Genomic DNA, 27,367 nt, shown 5'->3' on the forward strand with positions numbered 1-27,367 from the left:
ACTAGGACGCTTCTTAAAGGCATTATACGCCCTTTTCTTTCTTTTTATAGCTTCACTTATTTCATCGTTCCACCATGGAACGGGTTTCTTTGTAAGTTTCCCAGATGTTTTGGGAATATATCTCGATGCCGACTCGATTATTGCATTTGTTATGGCGTCGACATCGTCTCCGATAACTCCGGTTGTTTCTGGGAGCATCGTTCTAGCTGTGAAGCTCGTCCAGTCTGCCTTTTCAAATAACCATCTTTTAGGGATGGGATATATTGTTCTAGTAACATCAGTTACAATTTGCACCGGGAAATGATCGCTTCCATGCAGATCGTCTATAACATGGAAGCTGTACCTCGGTGCTATCGATCCGCTTATGAGTGCAAGATCTATACAGGACGTCGATCCATCTCTGGCATTGAAAAAGGTTCCTGATCCGTCATTTAAAATAATAAAATCAGAATTCATCAGGAACCCTTCCAGTTCTCTTCCACGGGGATCTACTCGATCCGATCCCCAGAGAGAATTATGAGCGTTAAAATCACCCACCAGTAAAACAGGTGGGGGAAGCTCGGAAATTAATCTTTCTATGTCATCCTTATTCCAATCGTAATTCGGTAAGTATATGCTGCACACAGTGATCTTGAGCGGTCGCTTCATTCTAACGGCGACCGCTTGTAGGTTGGTGTTTAGAACAACCGCTTCGGTGGTAGCTCTAGTCGATGTTAATATAGCTACTCCACCTCTAACTCTTACATTTGGCGGTTGATCTCGCCGAAATATATGGAATCCTTTTAATTTAAAATTTTCATTTCGGCGGAAATGCGTTTCTTGCAGACATATACAAATCGGGTCTACGTCATGTACCAAGCGTTGGAGCTCATGGATGTTTGAAAAACATCCATTGATGTTCCATTGTACAATCGACTCGCTAATTTTTAATTTTTAATTAAATTATTGCCTGGGTTTTCCTTTCGGCCATCCCTTTTTCCTTTTCTTCTCCATCCTGCGAACAGCATCGTGTTCGCGGAGAAGGTCGTCGCCTGTAAGGCTTCCGGTGTCCGTATCGGAGACCACCGAAGCCGCCGACGACGACGGGCATGGATCGGCGCCGGTTTCAGGCGCCGATTGAGAGGCGACAACCTGCCCGCTCCCCAACACGGGGGTCGCACCGGTCACCGCCTGTGGGAGGGGGGACACTCGCCCCCCCTGTGTGATTTTTTGTGGCCTCTGAGGCTTAGAGGCCACTTCAGTTACAGGAGGCTTGGGAGCCTCCATAACAGACTCTGTAGGTATCGCCTTTTTCTTTTCATCGAGGATCTCGCTGAGACGGACTTGACATTCAGGTTTATTGTCCGTTTTCTTTTCTGGAGGAGCAACTTTCACTTTTATCGACTTATCTTCAGCAGGCTGTATCACTATCTTTGGCTTAACAAGTTCTTTATTGCCAAGAGGTTTCATCTTGTTTTCGATGATCCTCTCAATCATGTTAGCCAAAGTGGGAGCAAGTTTATTTATAATTTGTACCTCATCTACAGCAATCGGAGCAGGAGCAGGAACAGTAGCCGCAGCCTGAGCATAAGATGTTGCTGCTCTAGGCTTACGGGCGTTAACTATTTTTTTTGCATCGAAGTAGCTGACTTTTTGCAGGGTTTTTACTTCCTGCACAGCTACCTCATCTTTGTAGACAGGACAATTCCTTGATCTACAAGAATGCGCTCCTTTGCAGTTTATGCATGTAGGAGGCTCTTTACATGGCTCTCCCTCATGCACCTCTTCACCGCACACGCATATTTGCGGTCTTTCGCATCTAAGAGCGGTGTGGCCAAAGCGTTGGCACTTGAAGCACCTCATCGGCTGTGGGACAAATGCCCGCACATCCAAACGGTGAATCCCCGCTCTTATCTTTTCTGGCAAAGTAGGCCGGTTGAAAGTAAGGACATGAGAAGCCGAGGGTAAGACCTCACCGTTCCTTCTCATGTTTAACCGACGGCACTCTATTACTCCTTGTGCTGCCAGCTCCTCTACAATCTCTTGCTCCGAACAGTTTAAAAGATCCCGACAGACCACAACACCCCTTGAGGTGTTGAGCGTGCCGTGGGGATCAACGCGTACCGCTAGCTCTCCAATTTTCTTCAGCCCTAAAATCTTCTGAGACTGTATATCATTAACAGTCTCTACATGAAGTCCCGTAAAAGTTTTCCGTATTTCCTTTACAGGGCCTCCAGCACATTTGTTTATCTCTCGAGCGATGAGAAAAGGACTCACCCTCGAGAAATTTCCATCCTCCTTTGTAATGACCAAATATTTAGGTTTCGGTACATTACTACTTTTAAAAAAAGCCTTCTGTAAGCTTTTTCTAGCCTCAATCTCTATCTTCTTACTCTCCGTACTCTTCCTCCGTTTTGCCTCAGGCGAAACGGCTGGTTCTAAACGAGGGTGTTTACGTGCACCCTCTGCCACGTTGGTTTGTTCAGGAAAATTCATGAACAAAAAATCCCTTCTGTAGTAAGGCTAGCCGCCGGGGTACACCCCCACTCCAGGGCTACCAACCCTGGAGGTCCGTTCCGGTACTCCGGTGGAACCGGCATATGTCCTGGCAGAGAGCGGATGCGCAGTCTCTGCACTGACTCCAGGCCCCTACACACCGAAGCTTTCAGGGCTCCCATGCTCCGAACATGGGCACCTTAACTACATGCTTGCCATCGCAGGGGGCATGTGGACGACGAAAGGTCTCCGTTACACCTGCAAATAACTTTGACCGTGGCCGCCACATCGCCAGCTCTAAAGGCGGTATAAATCCATTTCCTTAATCGTTAAAAATGTCATATCTGCAGGTGGCCGTAAAGTCCAGTCCTGTAATTCGGCCTATGGATGTAAATCGACCGAAGAAAGTATATCCGAGAAACAACACTCGGAACCCCGTTAGCCAGCTATATGTAATGTACTTAAGTACAGCTGTTACCGCCCTGGACGTGGAACGTAGATGTTGTGTTCCGGACGTGGGGAATATCTACCTCAGGGCATTATTATTATTATTATTATTATTATTATTATTATTATTATTATTATTATTATTATTATTATTATTATTATTATTATTATTATTATTATTATTATTATTATTATTATTATTATTATTATTATTATTATTATTATTATTATTATTATTATTATTATTATTATTATTATTATTATTATTATTATTATTATTATTATTATTATTATTATTATTATTATTATTATTATTATTATTATTATTATTATTATTATTATTATTATTATTATTATTATTATTATTATTATTATTATTATTATTATTATTATTATTATTATTATTATTATTATTATTATTATTATTATTATTATTATTATTATTATTATTATTATTATTATTATTATTATTATTATTATTATTATTATTATTATTATTATTATTATTATTATTATTATTATTATTATTATTATTATTATTATTATTATTATTATTATTATTATTATTATTATTATTATTATTATTATTATTATTATTATTATTATTATTATTATTATTATTATTATTATTATTATTATTATTATTATTATTATTATTATTATTATTATTATTATTATTATTATTATTATTATTATTATTATTATTATTATTATTATTATTATTATTATTATTATTATTATTATTATTATTATTATTATTATTATTATTATTATTATTATTATTATTATTATTATTATTATTATTATTATTATTATTATTATTATTATTATTATTATTATTATTATTATTATTATTATTATTATTATTATTATTATTATTATTATTATTATTATTATTATTATTATTATTATTATTATTATTATTATTATTATTATTATTATTATTATTATTATTATTATTATTATTATTATTTTTATTATTATTACTTAAAACTATTATATATAAATTAAATCCAATTTTTTTATTTTATATTAGCACCTGAATTTCTCACAGTGCCATAAATTTCAAAGGATTCTTTGAAATTAGTTTATCATTTATTTAAACATTTATTTTTAAATAAACATATAATTTTTTTTTCAAAGTTTTTATAAAAATATTTAAAGAAGTTATTACTTAATTAGACCATTTTATGTTAAAATTCTCATTTTGTTTTCCCATCTGGAATGACGATGAATACATTATTAGGAATGACATTAATAATGAAGAATACTACGTAATGACTACTGCAAAGACAAGTTGTTGGTAATGAAAATGAGTCTAAGAAACGGCATTTTTTTCTGAGTTGACCTGATTCCAGTGTCTCCAAGTTGAAGATTAATAGAACCAATGTAAAATCAATACGTAATTATAGCTCCCTGAGCTGCAATGTTTGGGTTTATAGTAATTGCATGTCGACTATGAAAAAGATGCAAGATTGGTTAAGACGACTTTTTGCTAAAGTTTACAATGCAATAAAAAAAAAATTAACACTGTTTTAGAAAAAATAATTTTTTATTTATTCACTTTGTAAATTACCAAATAACGTAAACGTATATATTATAACCACTTTACCCAATTAATATTTAAGTATTCTAGCTCATAACTACATTATGGACAATTAATGTAAGCATATGACCATCGAGTATTCCAATTTACATAGTCTTGACACCCTAAACCTAATGCTACATCTTCAAAAGTTTCTTATTAGAAACTAAGTTGTCAAGTATATATATTATGCCTTAATACAGGGTCATTCACAGGAACCGGCTGTTTTTGAAGTGGGTTGTACTCGGGCGTTCGTGGTGGGAGGGGCACGTGGCTGGTGTCTGACGTTTCCTTTGTTCATAGCATTTACATTTTAGTCGTTGAGGTGGAGCCGTGGACGCTAGACCAACGCCTGTACGCGTATGACAGTTTTGTGCGAAATGACGAATCCGTAACTTCTGTTCAGCGAGATTTCCGCCTTCAGTTTAATATCCATCGTAATGCAAGTGTCCCTTCTCGTAGCACAATATTGTGACGGGGAAACAACCTTCGAAAAAGTGGTTCAATTGAAGAAAAAACCACCGGGCCGCGACGAACTGCTAGCACTCCGGAGAACATCGAACGAGTAAGGGAAGCCATTGCCAGAAGCCCACGCCGCTCTATTCAGAGGCATTCAGCAGCGCTTCAAATGAGCACAAGTTCGGTAAGACGAATTCTGTATACAGACCTGCATTTCCATCCTCACAAGATAGCCGTCGTACAGCAGTTAAACGAGCCAGATTTCACGCAGCGATTACAATTTTGTCGACAAAGGCTTACCATTTTTGAATAAAATGAAAATTTGTTATTGTTTATGAGTGACGAAGCCCATTTTCATCTGCATAACTTCGTTAACAAACAGAATTGCCGGTATTGGGTAGGAAGAAACCCACATCAGCTTCACGAGAGACCACTTCATAGCCCAAAGGTGACTGTCTGGTGTGCAATAGGAAAGGTCGGTGTTATTGGACCAAATTTTTTGAAGAAAATGACGCTGCCGTAACTGTAACAGCTGATGGTTACATTGGGATGTTGAATAAGTTTTTCATCCCTGAGTTACGAAACCGGGGAATCGATTTTCAAAATGTGTTATTCCAGCAGGATGGAGCTACAGCGCACACAGCGAGGGCAACGATGACTGGTCTCCGTAACTTGTTTCCGGGACGGATCGTTTCCAGATTCGGCGACATTCCTTGGCCCACTCGGTCCCCCGACTTGAGTAGTTGTGATTTTTTTTTTGTGGGGGTGTCTGAAATCGCGTGTGTATGGTAATAAACCGCGTACATTGGAGGACATAAAGATCGCAATTCGTCATCACGTCACCCAGATTGTTGTAGACATGCTGCAAAGAATTGAGGTCAGTTACCGTGAAAGACTACAACAATGTATTACCCAAAGTGGACATCACTTTCCGGACATAATTTTTCGTTCATGAGTAACAAGTGTTTCAGTACCAATAAAAGTTTTTTAAAGTAAATGTTCAACTTTTTATGATTATTTTAAAAACATCCTGTTCCCGTGAATGACCCTGTATATTAAAAAAAAAGTATAGAATTACAGTCAGTTTATTTTATAGACTATAGTATGATATTTCTTCTATTACTAAAGTTTTATTACATTTTTTACAACTCCTACCATAACTTTCTTTTTCTGTTTAGCTTCCGGAACCACCGTAAGGTATTATTTCAGAGGATGATTGAGATTGTTGTGTATGAGTGTAAATGAAGTGTAGTCTTATAGAGTCTCAGATCGATCGTTCCTAAGATATGAGGTTAATTGAATCCTATCACCAAAGAACACCGGTATCTACGATCTTGTATTCAAATCCGTGTAAAAGTAACTGCTTTTACTAGGATTTGAACTTTAAACACTCGGCTTCGAAATCAGCTGATTTGCAATGACGAGTTAATCACTAAACCCCTAACAAAACTTAAATTAGTAATACTACTGCTAAAATTATTTAAATGATTAATTTCGATTAAGTTGCAATCTGTAGTGAGAAAAGTATGTGTGTTTTCAAGCTGAATAATAAGACAACGTGGGTTTATTAGTTTAAATGAAGGACATTATATAGAAGATACAGTAAAAAAAAAGTATTAAAAAAAAAAAAACAACAGATAAATTCATTTGATAGTATAAAGGGAAATTCCACCGGGAATTCGACATTATTGATTATTTTTTTATAAAAATAACGGTCTATAAGATATGTGGAATAGTGAATCCAGAAAAGGTATCGTGGATTTAAATTTTAAGTAAAATTGTTATGGACTTCAAGAGAAACAAAGGTTAAAAAAAGTAGCTGGGCAGACGCTAAGTTCCAGCATAGACGAAAACACTGGGAGTTTTGAATTCCAAAAAGCATTCCCAATTTACTAGATATAATGCTACAGTGCAATTTGTGAGGATGATATAAAAAATTTTTATTTAATTAAACAAATTAAGGCAGTAAAGCTAATAGTAGGAGAAATTTATAATATGCTCAGGTTAGTTGTATACACTTAAAATAGATGACACACTAATTCTGAACCACCACAGAAAAAACTTCGTTCTTTGATTATAAGTTAATATTACGGATATTAAAGTTTTAAGCTACAGATTACTTGCATTAGATGACTTACTTATATTTAGCCTACTAAAGTTTGTAACAGTTAACATAAAGAAAAAATATATAGCGCTATATAATCTTAGGCGAAAGACTGAAAAAAATTAATTTTATTTAGTAACATTTTTTTGTCATTTTTTTGCAATTTTTTCAATTCTTTTGCAATTTTTTTCCGGTTTTTGCAGCATGAAATAAAACAAATTTTTGTAATATATTAAAATGTAATATTTTGGATAACAAAGAATAAATGTTTATCTCTTTTTAATAAACATGCATCGAAAACATGATTTAAATTAATTATTTTTCTGTATTCAATAGATTGTACTGAAAAATTGAATGAATTATGTATGTGTCTAACGTCAAACGGTTGCATGAATTTAATAATAAATTATTTAAATATTCATTAAATTACAAATATAAAATTCAATTATTAACCTTATGGATAAATAAACGTAATGATTTACAGAATAATTTAAACATAAATTAACCAAAATTACAACATAATTAATGTCATAAACTGAAGTATTCATGCAATTCGCACGTTCAAAAAAAAAGAAAAAAAAAAGAGACAATTCAATGGAGTAGTATAGTAATGGGGCCTTCAGGACAAGGTTAGGACAAGACTAGGTTAGGTGCGGCTTATGTGAACCCTCGTGTGATACAAGGTGAGCATCCCATGCGAGGCTAGACTTATACACACAAACACTTGGATCACCGCCGCTGGGCGAGGTGCAGTATTTGTGAACCCCCGTGCGAGGCTAAATGAGGTAAGCTGAGAACTCTGTGAGAGAATATGGGAACTGAAGCGCAACATTTATGGACTGAACTAAATGAACTGTGAACTAAATGAATACAATCAATCGATAAAGAACAGATTTCGATTTAATGGGCTTCCGGTGGGGACTGTATCAGTAGTAATCGCTGTTACCACAAGGAGCACTAGTGTCGCAACCGCCAGCTTGGAATTTATTTTTATCTCTGAAATAATTTTCCCTTTCCCTCGTACAATCACTACCCTTCCCTATCGACCCCAACTATTCCCTCATAAGTAGTGTGTAAATAGGTATACACCATCAAAGGGATGCCGCCACACCTAGGTGCTAATTTTCAAATCTCATTATTTAATAGATGTTAATCTTCATACCTCACTAATTAATAGGTGTCACTTTTAACTCTCTCTCACCAACATCACCAGTCGACACTCCTTAGTTGTTAGGTGTCAAATTTCACCTCACCTTGTCATCTCCCCCCCCCCCTTTGCCATCATCATAACCCACTAATCACTCATTCGTTGCTCGTCACCTCCTTGAAATTTCTCTTTTTCCGCCATTTTTTGTCCACCATCTAGTGATGTCGTTTTATTTTCAATCTGTCATCGTGGAATTTCTGTTTTTTCTCCGTGAGAAATTCTTTTCCGTTTTTCCCTTTTTTAGCCTGCGGGAAATTCCCTTTTTCCACTTGTCCTCTTAGCTTGGAAGATTTGAAATTATACAGAGTTGCCAACTTAATTATTTCTTTTACGCATTAAATATTAATTATTATTTCAATATTTAAAAGGTTGGAAGCACATCAGCTTATTGTAGTCATCTGCTATGACGTCACATGTGAGCGTGAGAATTAAATAATATTTCCATTACCCCACTCCTCTTACCCTAACCTTTCTTTTTTTTCCTGTTTAGCCTCCGGTAACTACCGTTTAGATAATTCTTCAGAGGATGAATGAGGATGATATGTATGAGTGTAAATGAAGTGAAGTCTTGTACATTCTCAGTTCGACCATACCTGAGATGTGTGGTTAATTGAAACCCAACCACCAAAGAACACCGGTATCCACGATCTAGTATTCAAATCCGTGTAAAAATAACTGGCTTTACTAGGACTTGAACGCTGTAACTCTTGACTTCCAAATCAGCTGATTTGGGAAGACGCGTTAACCACTAGACCAACCCGGTGGGTTCCTCTTACCCTAACCTAACCTAATCTAACCCAACCTGTGGGTGAACTGGAAAGATTGAAGAACAAGTACATTATGGAAACGATCTAAATGATCTGCCAACTATGAACTAAGGACTGTGAGCCAACTGTCAGCTGGGTTTGAACTGTGAAATAATGAACTGTTAGTTGGTTTTGAATGATTTGAATGAGTAATAACTTTCTGTGGTGAGTGCGGGTGAGGCTAGGTGTGAGCACTCCGTGTGAGTCTAGATCACGAAGCTTTTTTTTTATAAAATATTCTAACCTATATCTCAGCAACTGATGGTTATATTAAGGGTATGTGTACTTGTTTAATAAAAAAAATGTATTTTATTCCTTAGCACAAACTTAAGGTTATGAAATATCTATCAATCAGACAAGATGAAACTAGCTTTTCACCTACACACATCCGGTCATGTACAAATCGTTATCTCTCTCACACACCCACATCAGTCAATCTTGATTATGTTTACCACAGCCACTTCTTCTAAGAAACTTTTATCGCAAACCACATACGCAGTATTGCACCAAATACAACGGTGTCCATCAAATAAATTTAAAAATCGTCCTTAAACGAACATTGTACAAACATGAAAGAAACATAATGTAACGTAAACGATCATTAAACGAACATAAAACGTACATGAAACAAACATAAAAAATGTAAACAAACAGTGTGAGCGCAACGAGCACTAGTGTTGCAGTCTGTCATCATGACAATTCGCTCAGGATGTTGTTCTAATAGTTTTATAGACTTTAAATATTAACGTAATATTTCAAAAGTTGTTAGCACATCAGCTGTTGTAGCCGTCTCTTTGCGAACAGCAAAGCCTAATTTTAAAAGATTAACGTATTAAACCCTCTCCTCACCATTAGTAAGGTAATTTGACATCGGGTGCTCGCATTGCCTCGCACGAGGGTTCAAACAAGCCGCACCTAACCCAGCAGCATCGAATGATCCTAAATTTGTCCTTAAGTCCGCCATTCCTATATTACTCAATGAGGTTGCATGAGGCCTATATCAGTTACTGTATCGCTCGACGTAAAATGGTGGGGAATACTCAGTACAGCATTGGACCGAATTTACAGTCCATTTATATACATCGATGGTGACGTCTTTTCATTATTATAAAAAAATCAGAAATAAACATTTCTATTTGGTGTTAAATGGTATTAACCATTTAACACCAATGCTGGTGTGAATATTTTTTGGATTATGCGTATTTTAGTATTTTCATTTTTTACTAGAAAAACCTTTCAAAAAGTCATTAACTACAAATAAAATTTATTATATTTTTATTCAACATTTCCAAATGTAAATATTAGACAAATTTAAACAATTTTCGTTATTAAAATTATTTATCTTTTTTTTTAATTTTTAAAAAATTACTCTGTTACTTTCTATTTTTCTTTCCTTCATTTTTAGTCTTTTTCTAATTTGACAATCTGATGAAGATTTGATAAGAATATTATTAAAGTATATTTTTCATTTTCATATCAATGTTTAGATCAAATAAAGCCGTCAAAATAAGGCACTAGAGTCTAAATTTGTGAATCGTTGATATATCTTACAGTTTATATTACTATTAGTTTTGTAGTATTTTACTTGGGACTACTATAAGCATATTACATCATCCAAATACTTTTTTTTTTTTTGTCTTCAGTCATTTGACTGGTTTGATGCAGCTCTCCAAGATTCCCTATCTAGTGCTAGTCGTTTCATTTCAGTATACCCTCTACATCCTACATCCCCAACAATTTGTTTTACATACTCCAAACGTGGCCTGCCTACACAATTTTTCCCTTCTACCTGTCCTTCCAATATTAAAGCGACTATTCCAGGATGCCTTAGTATGTGGCCTATAAGTCTGTCTCTTCTTTTAACTATATTTTTCCAAATGCTTCTTTCTTCATCTATTTGCCGCAATACCTCCTCATTTGTCACTTTATCCACCCATCTGATTTTTAACATTCTCCTATAGCACCACATTTCAAAAGCTTCTAATCTTTTCTTCTCAGATACTCCGATCGTCCAAGTTTCACTTCCATATAAAGCGACACTCGAAACATACACTTTCAAAAATCTTTTCCTGACATTTAAATTAATTTTTGATGTAAACAAATTATATTTCTTACTGAAGGCTCGTTTAGCTTGTGCTATTCGGCATTTTATATCGCTCCTGCTTCGTCCATCTTTAGTAATTTTACTTCCCAAATAACAAAATTCTTCTACCTCCATAATCTTTTCTCCTCCTATTTTCACATTCAGCGGTCCATCTTTGTTATTTCTACTACATTTCATTACTTTTGTTTTGTTCTTGTTTATTTTCACGCGATAGTTCTTGCGTAGGACTTCATCTATGCCGTTCATTGTTTCTTCTAAATCCTTTTTACTCTCGGCTAGAATTACTATATCATCGGCAAATCGTAGCATCTTTATCTTTTCACCTTGTACTGTTACTCCGAATCTAAATTGTTCTTTAACATCATTAACTGCTAGTTCCATGTAAAGATTAAAAAGTAACGGAGATAGGGAACATCCTTGTCGGACTCCCTTTCTTATTAGGGCTTCTTTCTTATGTTCTTCAATCGTTATTGTTGCTGTTTGGTTCCTGTACATGTTAGCAATTGTTCTTCTATCTCTGTATTTGAACCCTAATTTTTTTAAAATGCTGAACATTTTATTCCAGTCTACGTTATCGAAAGCCTTTTCTAGGTCTATAAACGCCAAGTATGTCGGTTTGTTTCTCTTTAATCTTCCTTCTACTATTAATCTGAGGCCTAAAATTGCTTCCCTTGTCCCTATACTTTTCCTGAAACCAAATTGGTCTTCTCCTAACACTTCTTCCACTCTCCTCTCAATTCTTCTGTATAAAATTCTAGTTAAGATTTTTGATGCATGACTAGTTAAACTAATTGTTCTGTATTCTTCACATTTATCTGCCCCTTATCCAAATACTAAATTTCTAGAAGTACAGTAAATCTTTTCTCCCTTTCGCTCTTGTTTATACAATGTGAATTATATTTCAAATACAGGAATTTTCTTATAACGTACCAAACTAAAATTTTCCAGATAACTTCTGAAGTAAAATTACTAATCGGTTTAAAAAATTTAAATGTTGTTCCTTCGTTATTATGTATCAATTTAGATTATTTTTCAATAGAATGTAATAAATTTCTTTCTTATGCACATTTCAACTATTACAAGAACATATTATATTATTTATCTTATGATAGAGAAAGAGAAAGAGAGAGTGAGAAAGTGTGTGTGTGTGTGTGTGTACGCGCGCAAGCGTGAATAAGATTAATTAATAAATGAAGTTGAAATTATATACAAATAAGAAATCTACTAATTATTTTATTTGCTTGATAATAAATTACTGATAAAAATTTTATCGTATCAAGTTAGATATTCTCAAAACATTTCAGTAACAAAAATTATATAATATAAAATAAATTTTTATTCAAGGAATATAAGTATAAATACATTTTAAAAAAATTGCAAATACATCGAAAACACGGTCATAGTTCTTTAGGTTAAGCAATGACCACAATTTTTGAGGGTAAAAGTAACTAGATTACTTTACAAATTATTATTTTCATTGTCATAATGTGTAAATAAAATTTTATTTCTTTTTTTTATTTATGGTAGTCAATTGTTTACACAATGTTTTGAAAATACCTCCGGGGAGATAAATTCATTTTTCTATCATTTAATTATTAGATAAATTAATTGTAACATGTGTTTATTATTTTGACTGTAAATGTAATTTATTTTATTTAAAATTCATAAGCAGAAGTCTATATATATATTATCTGTATTTTCGTGTACATTTTTTTCTTATATACATTGTATTACATTTTCCGGTCAAAATTGGCTTGGCACGATTTTTTCGCAGATCTTAGGATTTCATAACCTATTCAAACAAAAAAGCAATTTTTAGCATTAAATATTTCGGAAGGAAGTACACATTTTCGTTCGTATGATATGAATGTTGACATGTTCTTGATTGATGTCTCCAAAATGGATTGATCAGTTTAGATGAAATTTGGTAAAAAGAAGTTACCGAAGTGACTTTCTAATGTAATGGAATCTAATTAGTACAAGCATGCTTCTTTATTTCTTTATTTGGGATATTAACGCCAATTCACTTTGGTCAAAAAATCCAACGATACGAACTTTATGGGTCCCGTAAAGAGCATGTAAATATTTGTATTTTAGAGAGCTCAAGAAATTTTTTTTATTTTCTTTTTTGGGAGGGTGGCAAAAATCCTTTCTGCAAAGTCACATTCTTCTTCTACTAATTATATTTCATTACATTAGTATGTCACTTCGGTAATATATTTTTTAAATTTCATTTAGTGGTAGGTGATATTAAGATTACATCTTTTGCTTTTATCGTTAGTATAATTTGCTTGATATCTTTTGACTTGATTAAACTATTTAAAAAAAAAAATTAATATGTCCAAATTGATTCATTGATGTCATTTAATTTTCATCGGAGTTGTGGGTGATGAGATATTTTCATCATGGGTTCCATATTCCATAATTTTACTATGTAGAATAATGTTTTACGTAATTCCTTACTTAAATATTTATGAATTTTAATGTTACCTTAACTTTTTTCATAAGTTGTAATCAGTTGAGGGCAAAGCCCCTTAGTAGCCAGACTTCTATATACCCCCTCATTCCATTCTACATCGTTTTATTGTTTATATACCAGTAACTCAATAGTTTTAAATTTAATTTAAAAATATAAATAATTAATATTAGTATTTAAAATAAAAAATTAAAAAATAAACCATTATTTTAAACAATGCCGATCGTAATGGAAAAATCTAGTGTCACTCTTTTTCATTTCACACTTTTGAGTTCGAATCCCGGCTAGGTCTAGCACTTTAAAATGCTAAAATATTCTCATCTTTCAATAGTAACTGTGTTTGGGTGGATGACCGAAATAAAAATAATAATTTATAAATACAAACGTTATTTGTTTAATTAATAAATACCAGTATTATTAATATAAATATTAACTTTTGTAAATTAAGATTAACTAATTTTTACGGTTTTATTTAATTTATCTTGAAGGAATACACCTACTGTTCAGCAGTCGATAACGTTGTCTATATTAAATCACTTCCACGTACCGCACAGTATCTCTGTAACAGACAATCTACATCAGCAGATCAGCCAGCATTCCTTTTACCTCTACAAAAAAAAAAAATATTAAATTGAATTTTCTGAACGTTTTTATCTTTTTGTGTGAGTGTATTGTTCGCTCTTACGAGTGTGTGCACGTTTTAAATATGAATATGGTTTAAAATTGCTATTTAATTATGTTTATGATTGACCAAGGGAGTGGGGAAAGTAGTCATTATGATCCCGTATTTCAAAATTTTATTGAAGCACCAGAATAATTTTTTTTATATAATTTTATTACATTTTATACACTTTAAGTTTGAAATTTTACCTTTTCATAGCTAAAGAGGAAGCTAACGTATTTTGAAGTAAAATTCGTCAAAATAATTTTTTTGAAAGTAAACTTGTGCGCAATTTTTTTTAGCAGGTGTGTGTGTGTAATTAAGTTCTTTTATTGCCTTCTTCTGTTGTCGATCGTACCTATTTTTAATTTCGTTAAAAAAAGAATATTTTTTGTAGGATTTTGTCATTTTTATCGTAGACAGTTTATATAACTTTTCCAGCTAAGCCGAAGAAATTTACACAACTTTGTCAGAGTTGTTGCTTAAAACATATAACATTTTAATACAGGGTTATCATAAAAGAATGGTGCGGTTTTGAACATGGTTTATATTAAAACAGAATTACTTACAGTATATATTTTTTTTATTTTTCAAATTTGTCGTCTCAAACATTTTTTTACATAATGAATAAATTGCAATATGTGTGCTCTTAGTCGCTCGACAAATGTCCAAACGATACTCAACTTCTCGCCAAACATGGTTAACATTTCTTCGTTAATGGTTGTCATTGCTTCATTAATCCTATTTTTTTGGTGGTTTAGTTCGCAAATTTTTTGTGTATAAACAACGCTTTTGATGTACCCTCACAAGAAAACGTCGCAAGGTGTCAGGTCTGGACTCTTGGAGGCGTAAGTATGGGTCCTTGCCGGCCTATCCATCGATCTCCAAATTTTTCGTTCAAAGCGTCCGTGACCAACGCATTGAAGTGCGGGGGAGCACCATCTTGTTGGAAATGAAGTTGATGAATGTTTTCGAGTTCATCCGGCTGAGGAAAGCAATAATCGGTTAACATGTCAAGATACACAACTCCATTAATTGTTTTTCAGCGAACAAGAAAGGACCTATTACACGATTTTTCATCACACCACACCAAACATTAACTTTAGGCGAATCGCGTTGTATCTCAATAATTGCGTGTGGGTTTTTAGAGCCCCATATTCGTGAATTGTGTCTGTTAACACATCCATTCACATGGAATGTAGCTTCATCTGTAAAAATTATATCATCTAAAAATGATTCGTTTTCACTTATTCTGTCCGACATTTCAACAGCGAAATTGTAACGTTTTACACCATCATCGGGTTTCAATTCCTGCAGTATCTGGATTTTATAAGCGTGTAATTTCAGTTTTTTATGTAAAACTTTGTGAACCGTTGAATTTGGAATACCTAATTCGACGCTTAGACGGGAGATGTACTTCCCAGGACTTGTAATTGCCGATTGTCTAATTAGTTCAACCGTTTCGTCCGGTACACTTGGTCTGTCGATTGATTTCTGTTTTTCAACCGATCCAGTTTCTTCGAATCGTTTGAACCAACGTGTTATGTTATTTTTGTTTGGTAGATCTCTTCCGAATTCACGTCGGAACGCAAGTTGAACTAAAATTACGGATTTTAATTCAGATATCAATAAAACACACTTTGCTTTGTCTTTATCCGAAAACATAGTAACTCATTAAACTCACCGCAACAACAATACAAGAAATGACGTTGTGGTTACAACTGCTGATCAACAAACTTTTGGGTTTGAGGCTTTCAGGGATACCAATATAACACCTAGAAATTTCCCTACAATCTTCCTATGAATTACTGAATCCGCACCATTCTTTTTTGATAACGCTGTGTATCAATCATATACTCTAAAACATATATAATTTTAAAGGAATCTATTTTAAGAAATTAACCATAAAATTAAAAAAAAAAAAAATGTATAATGAATAATGTACATTATAGTAACATGTAATAAACAAGAAATACATTGAAAACACTGTTGTGGGACTTTCCAGCCATGCGGATTTTTTCTGGCGCATGCCTTACACACACAACTTAATTAAAAATATTTATCATTTTATTGAAATTTAATAATTTTATTTATTTAATTTCTCGATTCTAATTAAAGCGCGTGCGCATACCGTATTTCAACCGCCCGGATGTGGCGGTACTAGTGGCCCCTTTAAATATTATTCATTTATTTAATTCTATTAATTGTGTGACATTTCAACGTAGAAGACGACTACAGCATTTGTATGTCAATGCTACCCTAACGCATCTTGTAGCCAGAAGGGGTACTAATGACGCACTACACTTACTTATCCACTAGTTTATTTAGAACATTTGTTGGGGTCGGATTGCGATTTTGCAAAAAAGTTTTTAGAAATATTATTATTTTTTAATTGTTAACAAATATGTCTAAGAATAAGAAGACCTCAATTAGGCGAAATCTCGAGATATTGACGTGACCTTGCTCTACAGCCTCACTCTCTTGATTTTTAAGTTGAAAATTTAATGACATCAATGCCCCTTATGTAGAAATAATCTGAGCAAGTTAACTCGGTCGACTAGTTCTAAAGAAATAAGGTGATTTAGGGTACGACATCTAATACCAAACAAACACACACACGTACATCCGGAAGATATCTATCCTTTTTTTGGAATTTTTTGGCTTCCTTAGGTGTCAAAACGTAAAGATCGGGTGAAAACCACATATGCCCAAATTAAACTTATTATCATACTTTTCCTTCTATAGCTACAGCTCTACTATAGCGCTAGGCGGGAAAGTAAAAGTATAATTCCTTGTTCAAATTTTTACTTTACGGTTCATAAGTAGAAGAATTTTGTTATTTGGGAAGTAGAATTACTAAAGACGGACGAAGAAGGAGCGATATAAAATGCCGAATAGCACAAGCTAAACGAGCCTTCAGTAAGAAATATAATTTGTTTACATCAAAAATTAATTTAAATCTCAGGAAAAGATTTTTGAAAGTGTATGTTTGGAGCGTCGCTTTATATGGATGTGAAATCTGGACGATCGGAGTATCTGAGAAGAAAAGATTAGAAGCTTTTGAAATGTAGTGCTATAGGAGAATGTTAAAAATCAGACGGGTGGATAAAGTGACAAATGAAGAGGTGTTGTGGCAAATAGATGAAGAAAGAAGCATTTGGAAAAATATAGCTAAAAGAAGAGACAGACTTATAGGCCACATACTAAGGCATCCTAGAATAGTCGCTTTAATATTGGAAGGACAGGTAGAAGGGAAAAATTGTGTAGGCAGGCCTCGTTTGGTACATGTAAAACAAATTGTTAGGGATGTAGGATGTAGAGCGTATACTGAAATGAAACGACTAGCACCAGATAGGCAATCTTGGAGAGCTACATCAAACCAGTCAAATGACTGAAGACAAAAAAAAAAAAGGTTCATAGAACGATTATTACAATAACTTCAATAAGTAATTATTATTGTTTGAAAAATAAAATTTAATTTTAAATTGATTTTGTAAATACTTATAAATATTGTTCATTTGTATTTAAAAATATTTAAAACATCTCTTTAGGTATTTTTTTACTTTAATTTTATAATGTTGAACGATCATTGGTTCTTTTATTTCAAAAAGCACCTAAATTTAATCGCATTCAAATCTAAAATCCTTTGCATAAAAAAATTAGATAGTTAAAAAAAAATGTAAGGCTTTATATTGTTTACGTTTTTAAGTTTTTTTTTATAAAACAATTTTTTTTATTTTTTACGAGTACTACGTCGCTACAGCTACGATGAAGTGTTGAATACTATCTTTCACAAAGCCAATCATGCGTTCTTCATCGACCTAATCGATATTGTTCTCACTAAATACTGTACCGAACTGATTTTAAATTTAACTTTCGAAAACTTTTTTCATGAATATAAAGCTTTTAAAATCAGGAAATAACTGAATGAAATGTCAAAAACTGATTTGATATCAAGTGAGGAAGAAAAATTAGAAACAGAAACGAGGGATGTGTCATAATGGCAAAAAATATCAAAACATATTTAAAATTTTTGTAATCCCAGTAATAAACACTGGTACGATTTTAATTAAACATTTGTAGATTATTACAAAACATTTGCACGCTTATAAAATTTTAATTTAATTGAACTTTTTTTCTAAAGAAAGTTTTAGTTTTACGATATAGATTTAAGCTAGTCTAAACAAAATCATTGATAAGTGTGCTCCTTTCACCAAGCTCTCGAGTTTAGGGAAAACTTAGAAATAAATTATAAAAATCAAAGTTAAAAGATTAAAACTTATTTTTTAATGCAGCTATAACACGAAAAAAAAATATTATAATTACGAAACATTGGTATAGTGTAACTAACAAAGAGAATTAAGAATTTTTCGAGTTTAGACGAGAATAGAGTAATGAAATAGATTATTCTATTTTCAAATAATAAATAAGTAAAAATGATTATAATTAAGTTATTCCTAATAAATTCATTGAAAGCTTATTGAGGCACCTTTTGACTAGAAAAAATACGAAGAATTAAGAGATAAATATTAAAAATTAAAAAAATACGACTGTTAAAAAAAATATTGCTGAAAAATTTTTCTTTTTAATTTGGGGTAATTACAAATTCAGGAAAATTAAAGTGTGCAGGCGACAATTTTGTACATAGTCTATTTTTTTCAATTTATTCAAGTACATATATATATATATATATATATATATGTACTCAGATATATGTACTCAGATACTCCGATCGTCCAAGTTTCACTTCCATATAAAGCGACACTCCAAACATAAACTTTAAAAAATATTTTCCTGACTTTTAAATTAATTTTTGATGTAAACAAATTGCATTTCTTACTGAAGGCTCGTTTAGCTTGTGCTATTCGGCACTTTATATCGCTCCTGCTTCGTCCATCTTTAGTAATCCTACTTCCCAAATAACAAAATGCTTCTACCTCCATAATCTTTTGTCTTCCTATTCTCACATTCAGTTGCCCATCTTCATTATTTCTACTACATTTCATTACTTTCGTTTGGTTCTTCTTTATTTTCATGCGGTAGTTCTTGCGTAGGACTTCATCCATGCCATTCATTGTTTGTTCTAAATTCTTTTTACTCTCAGCTAGAATTACTATATCATCAGCAAATCGTAGCATCTGTATCTTTTCACCTTGTACTTTACTCTGGATCTAAATTGTTCTGCTGGTTCCATGTAAAGATTAAAAAGTAATGGAGATAGGGAACATCCTTGTCGGACTCCCTTTTTTATTACGGCTTCTTTCTTATGCTCTTCGATTATTACTGTTGCTGTTTGGTTCCTGTACATGTTAGCAATTGTTCTTCTATTTCTGTATTTGAACCCTAATTTTTTTAAAATGCTGAAAATTTTATTCCAGTCTACGTTATATAGTATAATTTTTTCAAAAATTTTTTAAATATATTTAAGTTAATGTATGTGTATAAATATATATATACATACTGAGTATGTATTTATATCCTATTACACATTCGGTAACGAAAGGATTCCAACGGTGGTGTCTTACATCTACATCGGTTCAGCTTTTGAGGTGCTACGATAGAACAAACATACATACATACACACATTACACATATTTTTTTGGCAGTCGTGTATATTTTTTATATTTTCACATTTTTACTTTACCTTTTACATTTTCATTTTTTATATACTACATACAAAAAATTAAATGCATCCTAAATTTGACTGAAAACAAAATATTTTTGTCAGATATTGTAGGGTAACGTTAGATTATTTAATATATCCAACATGGTGGAAGCTGTCCAGAAAAGCATTTTATTTGCGCTGAATTTGTAATCTACTTGGTTGTTTGATAGAAATTATTATGATAATTAATGTCTTTACATTAATTATCATAATAATTAAGCTAGACCCGGATTAATTTTTAAATCGAGCAATTATTATGGATTTGAAATTCATTAGGGATTATCTATATGAAAATATGTCGTATAATCCGGAAATTTAATTAAGGATTCAGACTAGAAAATAAAACCTTTTCTGATAATTTTATGAACGAAGAGTTTCCGAATGTTCTCCTGTCATAAGATTATTGCGTTTATAAAATAGGTAAATCGATTTAATCTAGAATTTTTTGAGAGTTTAAGAGGCATGGCAACAGAGTAAAGTGTCGAGTAATTGACAGTAATTGATCACTTTAAAATATTTATTGTATCTGCATTTATTACCCTGCTTTTAATTGCCTAATCATAATAGTACTGGTTAAGTTTTTTTTACCTTGTTAGATTTCTTAAGAAAGCTACCTATTGGAAGGTGTACCATTATTCGACTTACGGAAAATATCGGAATATCTTCGCGCCACTGTCAGTTCAAATATATATATATATATATATATATGTATATGTAAATATATGAATATACAAAATAATAACAAAACTCTATTCTTTGGTTAGACAAATATAAAAAAACTAAATAAGTTAGAAAATTATTCAAATTAATAGAACATTTTCTAATGCAATTAAAAAAAAAAAAAATATATATAAAAATATAAAACTACTATATACTACTACTATACATAAGTAGTATATACTACTAATATATATATATAAATATATGGTGAAATATGTATATATATATATATATATATATATATATATATATATATATATATTTCACTTTCTTGGGTATACGATAACTGCCGTAATTTTGCGCCAATCACTTTCAAATTGATACATAAAATATAAAATCCCAGAATCTCGGTTAAGTTCGTTAATGGGCAAAATTGGTCCAATCTTTGGCGTTTCTTGTGAAAATGGAGGGACTTTTTCGAAAAAAAATATCGCTATAACTTTATTATTAAGTAAAATATCGAATTCTTTTAATGTTCCAACTATTCCTTGGATATGGGCCTAAAACTTATCTAAGGAAAGTTTTTTGATATCACCATCCGTTGGCGGAGGGAATGGAAAAAATGGGGTTTCGAGAACGAAAAATACATCATACCTACCTTTTTTTTTTTTTTTTTTTTTGACTCTCCTCCCCTGAGCCGGTCCGACTGGTTGGTATTGCGCCACCCAGGGGAGTGCCTGTTGTACTCAAATGGGCCTTCCCACCTACCGGCTATTAGTCCGGCATGGCAGGTCGGCCCACCGGTCAGTTCTTTTGAGTCTGTTGATATGCCCATCTATATATATCGCCACGCCATACCATGATTGTCTTGACGTGACGATCGGGTCTTTTCTTTGATCTTTCCTATCAAGAAAACCCTTGGAGTCCCCAGGAGTCCCATTGGAATCCCCATCATACCTCCCTTATTAGGCACAATGCTGAATCGATTTAAATGGGTTGTTAGTTCTCTAAACATTACCTGAAAGTTTTGTGTAAAATAATTTTTGATATGATCAACCCTTACGGCAAGGGAGACGAAAATGTTGCTGGAATTGTAAGAAGATGGGGCTTCTCGTATGGTAAATATGTGAAATATTTTTTTCACAACCATTTTCGTATTGAATAAATTTGAAGTTTTTCTTAACTTTAAAGTACAAATCTTTTTTATCCCCCACTTAGCACCGTTGAAATCTACCTCCGCCTTCCGGCGTGCCAAAAGGGATTTTTATTCTTTTTTAATTTTTTTCCCATTTACAAGCATATATTCATAAATTATGTATTTAGATTAACAAAGTGATGCACCACGTTTGTTTTACCAATTACTACCATTCGATCTATCTCTTTCCAGCTCCCTCTTCTTGTAGGTGAATATTATGGATATGTGGTTGGGCGTAATGGGTTCAGGAAGTAAAAACAAAGTTATTATTTTCCTTTAGGTAATCAATTATTTAAAAAAACTACATTAAAATAAAAATAAAAAGTAAAATAACAGTTAAACATTTCTTGCAAGGTTTTATGAATTTTTGGGGTAGGTGAGTTGCAGTAACATGAATTTTATGAACACTCAATGCTGGATGTGATAATTCTCTGAATATTAATTGTATAGAAAATGTAAATATATGGAGATTTCATCATAGTGATACTGGTAGTAAAATACGTTTTCCCACTTGCTCTATGGTAATAATATTTTTATAATAAATTCTGTGATCATAACGGATTTATAACTAATAAATGAAGCGCGCACTTCGATTGTAAATACCTATTTTTGTTTAATCTTTACGTCATCATAAATAAAATACTAAAAAAATATTTCTCTTGTTTTCTTTTACGGATTATCATATTTTCTAATTACTCTAAGCAAATTTCGTTTGGCTTTATTCCCTATACTAGAACTCCACTTCGTAGAATTTTTATGATTAAATTTAAACATTAGATATATTTTTTAGAATAATTTTCTCCAGCAGTGTACGTAATCTTCAAAATTTAATCGTCTTATTAAATCTAGATGAGTAAAATAATTGAACAAAATATATAAATTTATGGAAATTGTAAAACTAATCAAAAGGTCTAAATAAATTTTGTACGATATATTTTCATTTCTTTATATCAGATACTAAACTGTTTAGGTTGCAATTTCATTGGAAAAGAAAATTTGAAAAAGTGATTATTTAGTTTAGGATTGGTGAATTAGCTGTCGGATTGTTATTGGATAAATAATCATCTCGGAATAATGAATTTACTGGATAGTTTGAATTATAAATAAACATGATAATGTTTTTTCTGGCTGCCCTTCCGAAGACTAAGTGTACTTTTCGGATTTAAGTAAATAAAATTGTTTATTGTCAATATGGATGTGACGCATACTGATAAACATCAGATGGCTATTTTCTGTCTCAGGGTTTGTTCCGCTTACAGGACAGTTTCCAAGAATGTGGCTGATGTTCTGGCAAGTCAGATGCCAATCGACTTGCTTGTGATGTGAGGAAAAGATCCTGGAAAGTAGGTGGATCATCCAAAGACCGCTGCCAAGAGGCTTCACTGATTGGGACAGCACACAGTGAAGTATGGCAGAGACGCTGGAATGACGTGTGTAAAGGACACCGGACTCACCGATTAATCAGTGATATTGCCAAGTTAGAGTTTTTATCTAGGAGACATGGCGACATGAACTACGCCCTGAGTCAATTTTTATCTGAGCATTGGGGGTTCAGGGCTTACTTATTTAAATTTAGACTGGATCATTCATATTTTTGCCTCAGTTGCAAGGGCATCGAGGATACGTTGTTTTTCGAATGCCCGAGATTCATCTCAGAGAGGATCATACTGGTGACCAAGCCTGAAGATTTTCCGCCTGAGGATTTTGAAGAGATAATGGTCACTTCGATCAAGATCTGGCAAGCAGTGTCGAACTGGGCAAATATTATAATGTCGAAAATACGAGACAAAGACGATTCTAGGAAAGGAAGAGCAACAGTGATGCCTTGGCACTAAGGTCTGAGGACAGGCTGCCTGTGGAGCTCCTGTAGGGTTTCGGGCCACTGGGATCATCCCGGAATTGTAAGTAAGCAGTTTGCAACACTTCCGGTGATGACATCTTGAAGAGAAAGCCGCTCCGTTCCGAAAGTAATGCCTTGTGGCAGAAGGAGGATGGCGGGGAGGTGATTTATTCGGATGCACAGGCACATGTACGCACTAAGTTACATCAAGCGGAACCTGTTGTGAGTCCGACACACTCTATCGGAGTGTCCGAAATATCTTTAATTCCTTACCTAATAAAAAAAAAAGATGGCAAGACCATGTAATAAATGAAGAAGTATTAAGTACAATCGGGGAGAACAGCAAAATGTTAAATGCGATTGAATACAGGAAGAGTAAGTAACTGACTAAGTTATTGTATGAGATGGAGGTGTTTGTTAGTGGATAAGATAAAAGGCTTGGTGAATGGAAGGAAAGGAAGAAATTTCAAATGATGGACTGGGTTATGGAAAAGGAAAAATATATTGAAAAAATGAGGTAAATAAAGGATAGAATAAGATGTGAGCAGCAGGCGTGACAGGACTTACCCTAATGGTAGAACACTGTTAATGAACGAATAATATTTTTAATTATCGGTGTTAAAATACCGATCAATATTTTAAGATTTAGTAGTAAAACATGATTTGTGATGTTATTAAAATTTGATTTTAAAGAAAAAAAAAGGCAAATTATTACTTTATGGTAAGAAAGAGGGTGACCGGAACATAGCAAGTCCTTGTTGTTTTGTATTATACAATATATATTTGAATCCAGTGTAACTAGTGATCGATTAATACCTGTTTTATTAATAACGAATTATTTATTAATAAAACTTCAAGAACGATGCTTTGACGAAAAATGTATACTGAATTTGTAGTAGGTATATATATGTTACATTACTCTGTATATAACTATAGAAAATTTTAATAAATTTAACAAAATATTCTTCGTCAAAAATATTTATGTTCTATATTAGAACACTACTTAGAACATACTTTAGCCACTTTTGTAAATAACTGAAAGAAATAAATGATCGCTATTTTAGTAAGGGTTGTCCAAGTCCGAAATATTTTTGTCTTATAAAATTTTGTTAAAACCATGTATTTTCCATTTAATTTTTTTTTAAATTATCTTCCATCGGAGCTTGAGGTGTGATGATGTTATTACCAAAAATTTAAACCGTTTCGACATAAAGGGTAAATTCCATTTGATAAATTTAATTTTTCTATTTTTAACTGCTAAAATTTGTTAGAGTTTTTAAACTTTGTTAACATTCAATACTCATTAAAAATTATGTAGTAATTTTTAGTAACGTATCAAATGAAAATTGTGTATACGAAATTGTAATAATTATTAATAATTAAAGATAAACAAGGAATGGCTGAATAGATCTCTGTAATTCTTTGACCACTGTAATTATTTAAATTTTAAGAGAGTTGTAATTAAAGTTTACTTATATATAACTTTATAATTAGGAAGAAATAAAGCTAAAACGAATATCTTATTTCATCGGGTCTGTATTCAAATACATGCCAAACTGGTGTTTATCATTGCTCAGAATGTTTACTTAGTAGGAAAAAAAATTAAAATTATACGCTGAGGAAATATTTCAAAGTTAAAATATTTTTACTCTAATTTTGTCCAAACAGTTTTTTAATTTATATGCTTAGGATAAACTTTAGGCAAATATTTCAAGCAATGAAAGTAAGAGCTAATATATCTTTCATTGAACCATTTTCGAAATATCAATCAGTGCTTCCTTTCCCCCTCATGAAAGCCAAATTTTTGTTTTTCATTACCTGAGTACACATTCAAAAAGATCTCTAAGGGCAAGAAATAACTTTTGTAAAAATTCTTACGTACTTCTTTTTAATTAATTCTGATCAAATTTCCATTCTCAGTAGATAAGTAGGCCTGCTTATATTAAGAAAAAATATATATCAAACACTCTTTTTAGTCTTATGATCTATATACGATTATTTTACTCATAAATAATAAAAACGAGTTAAACAAATTAATGATCACCATTTAAATCAATGAATTTTTTTTTTTTTGTAATTTACTTGAATCATTTTAACGTTTCTTTGCGTGATATATATGCAATTTTGTGTTCATTTGATTGAATAGCTTATAATTAATATCCTCCATTATTATTATTTTTATTTATTTTAGTAAAGATGCAACTACACTATTAAGTATGATGCTAGATTTTATTGCGTAAAAAAATTATTGCTACATTTCGTACCGAACTGCTGAGTTATTTAACATAGCTAAAGTAAGTTATTTCGAGTTCTGAAATAAATGATACTTAGACTAAAAAATGTTTTTAAAAACTTATATTAAGTCAGCTATTAGTTCAGCTAAAACTTCTTACAGCATATGTAAAATAATCTAGGTATCTGAGACTAAGTTCCATTAACCTCAAAGAAGCATAAGTTTCATTTAATGGTTTTTGGTGTAATATTTTCCACCGTAATTTGACTAAAGTGGCTTTTATAATACAAGTATTTCATTGAATTTAAAAATTGAACTAGTTTTAATTTAATATATGTATATGGGTCAAATAATCCAACCTGAATCGTACACATCTCTCATTAAAATTTTATGTGAGATTCCACTCCGTCTCAGATTTTCCAAATCACATTCTCTAAAGAAATTGTTATTTCTCTGCTATTCTGTTATTTAAGATGCTAGAAAAATTTATATGAAATCAAGCTTATAAAATTTATATTGTATGGGTCCCTTGTTTAACTGTTAAAAATTGGTTGAATCAAAAGAAAAAGTTGAAAAAGAATTACTGCCCGTAAAAGTTTAATTTTATTAGTATTTTTTCAAAATAATTTCTCCAAATTCCCTCTTAAGTTCCTTATGAGTCAAAGTATAAATATTTTTTTTTTTAATCTGATCGGTATATAGTAATCGGAATACATAAAAAAATTAATAGATATGCTACTTCAAAGATGTACCCAAAATACATTAAAGTATCATAAAAAAATACTCAATTAGTTTTTATTATTATTAGGCGTTGTTTTTTTACAGCCGTTACGGCCAGTTTCCGCATCGTTCCTACCCTGTCTCTTTTTCTGCTTAGCCTCCGGAACCACCGTAAGTTATTACTTCAGAGGATGATATATATGAACTCTAAATGAAGTGTAGCCTTGTACAATCTCAGGTCGACAATTCCTGAGATCTGTGCTTAATTGAAACCCAACGATCAAACAATATTTCCAATATGTCCAAGATATAGTATTCAAATCCATATAATCCTTGCTATCCAGGGTCGCTTCGTCCAACAAACCGTGCTCCTCGATACTCTTCAACACATCATGACCTCCATCTTTCGTGGCCTTCCTCTCTTTCTTCTATTTGATGACTCCCAAATTTGACGAGCCAATCTTCTGGACCCATCTTACACGTATGACCTTACCGTAGTAGCTGTCTAACTGCTACATTCTCTATCAAAAAGTATGTGACCATAATTTCTGTTACTGTAACACTTCTGAATTTATCTATCAGTGTAACTTGGCACATCTCCTCCAGTACATCATCTCTCAGTCTCTGTTTCATCATTTCACGTGGAGTCCATAGCTCAGATCCATACGACACACTGCTTTCATCTAAAGTTCTGAAAATATTATGTTTATTTTTTATTGAGGTATGGATG

Source organism: Lycorma delicatula, chromosome 1, assembly GCF_047948215.1.
Source record: "Lycorma delicatula isolate Av1 chromosome 1, ASM4794821v1, whole genome shotgun sequence".
In the NCBI taxonomy this organism is placed as follows: Eukaryota; Metazoa; Arthropoda; class Insecta; order Hemiptera; family Fulgoridae; genus Lycorma; species Lycorma delicatula.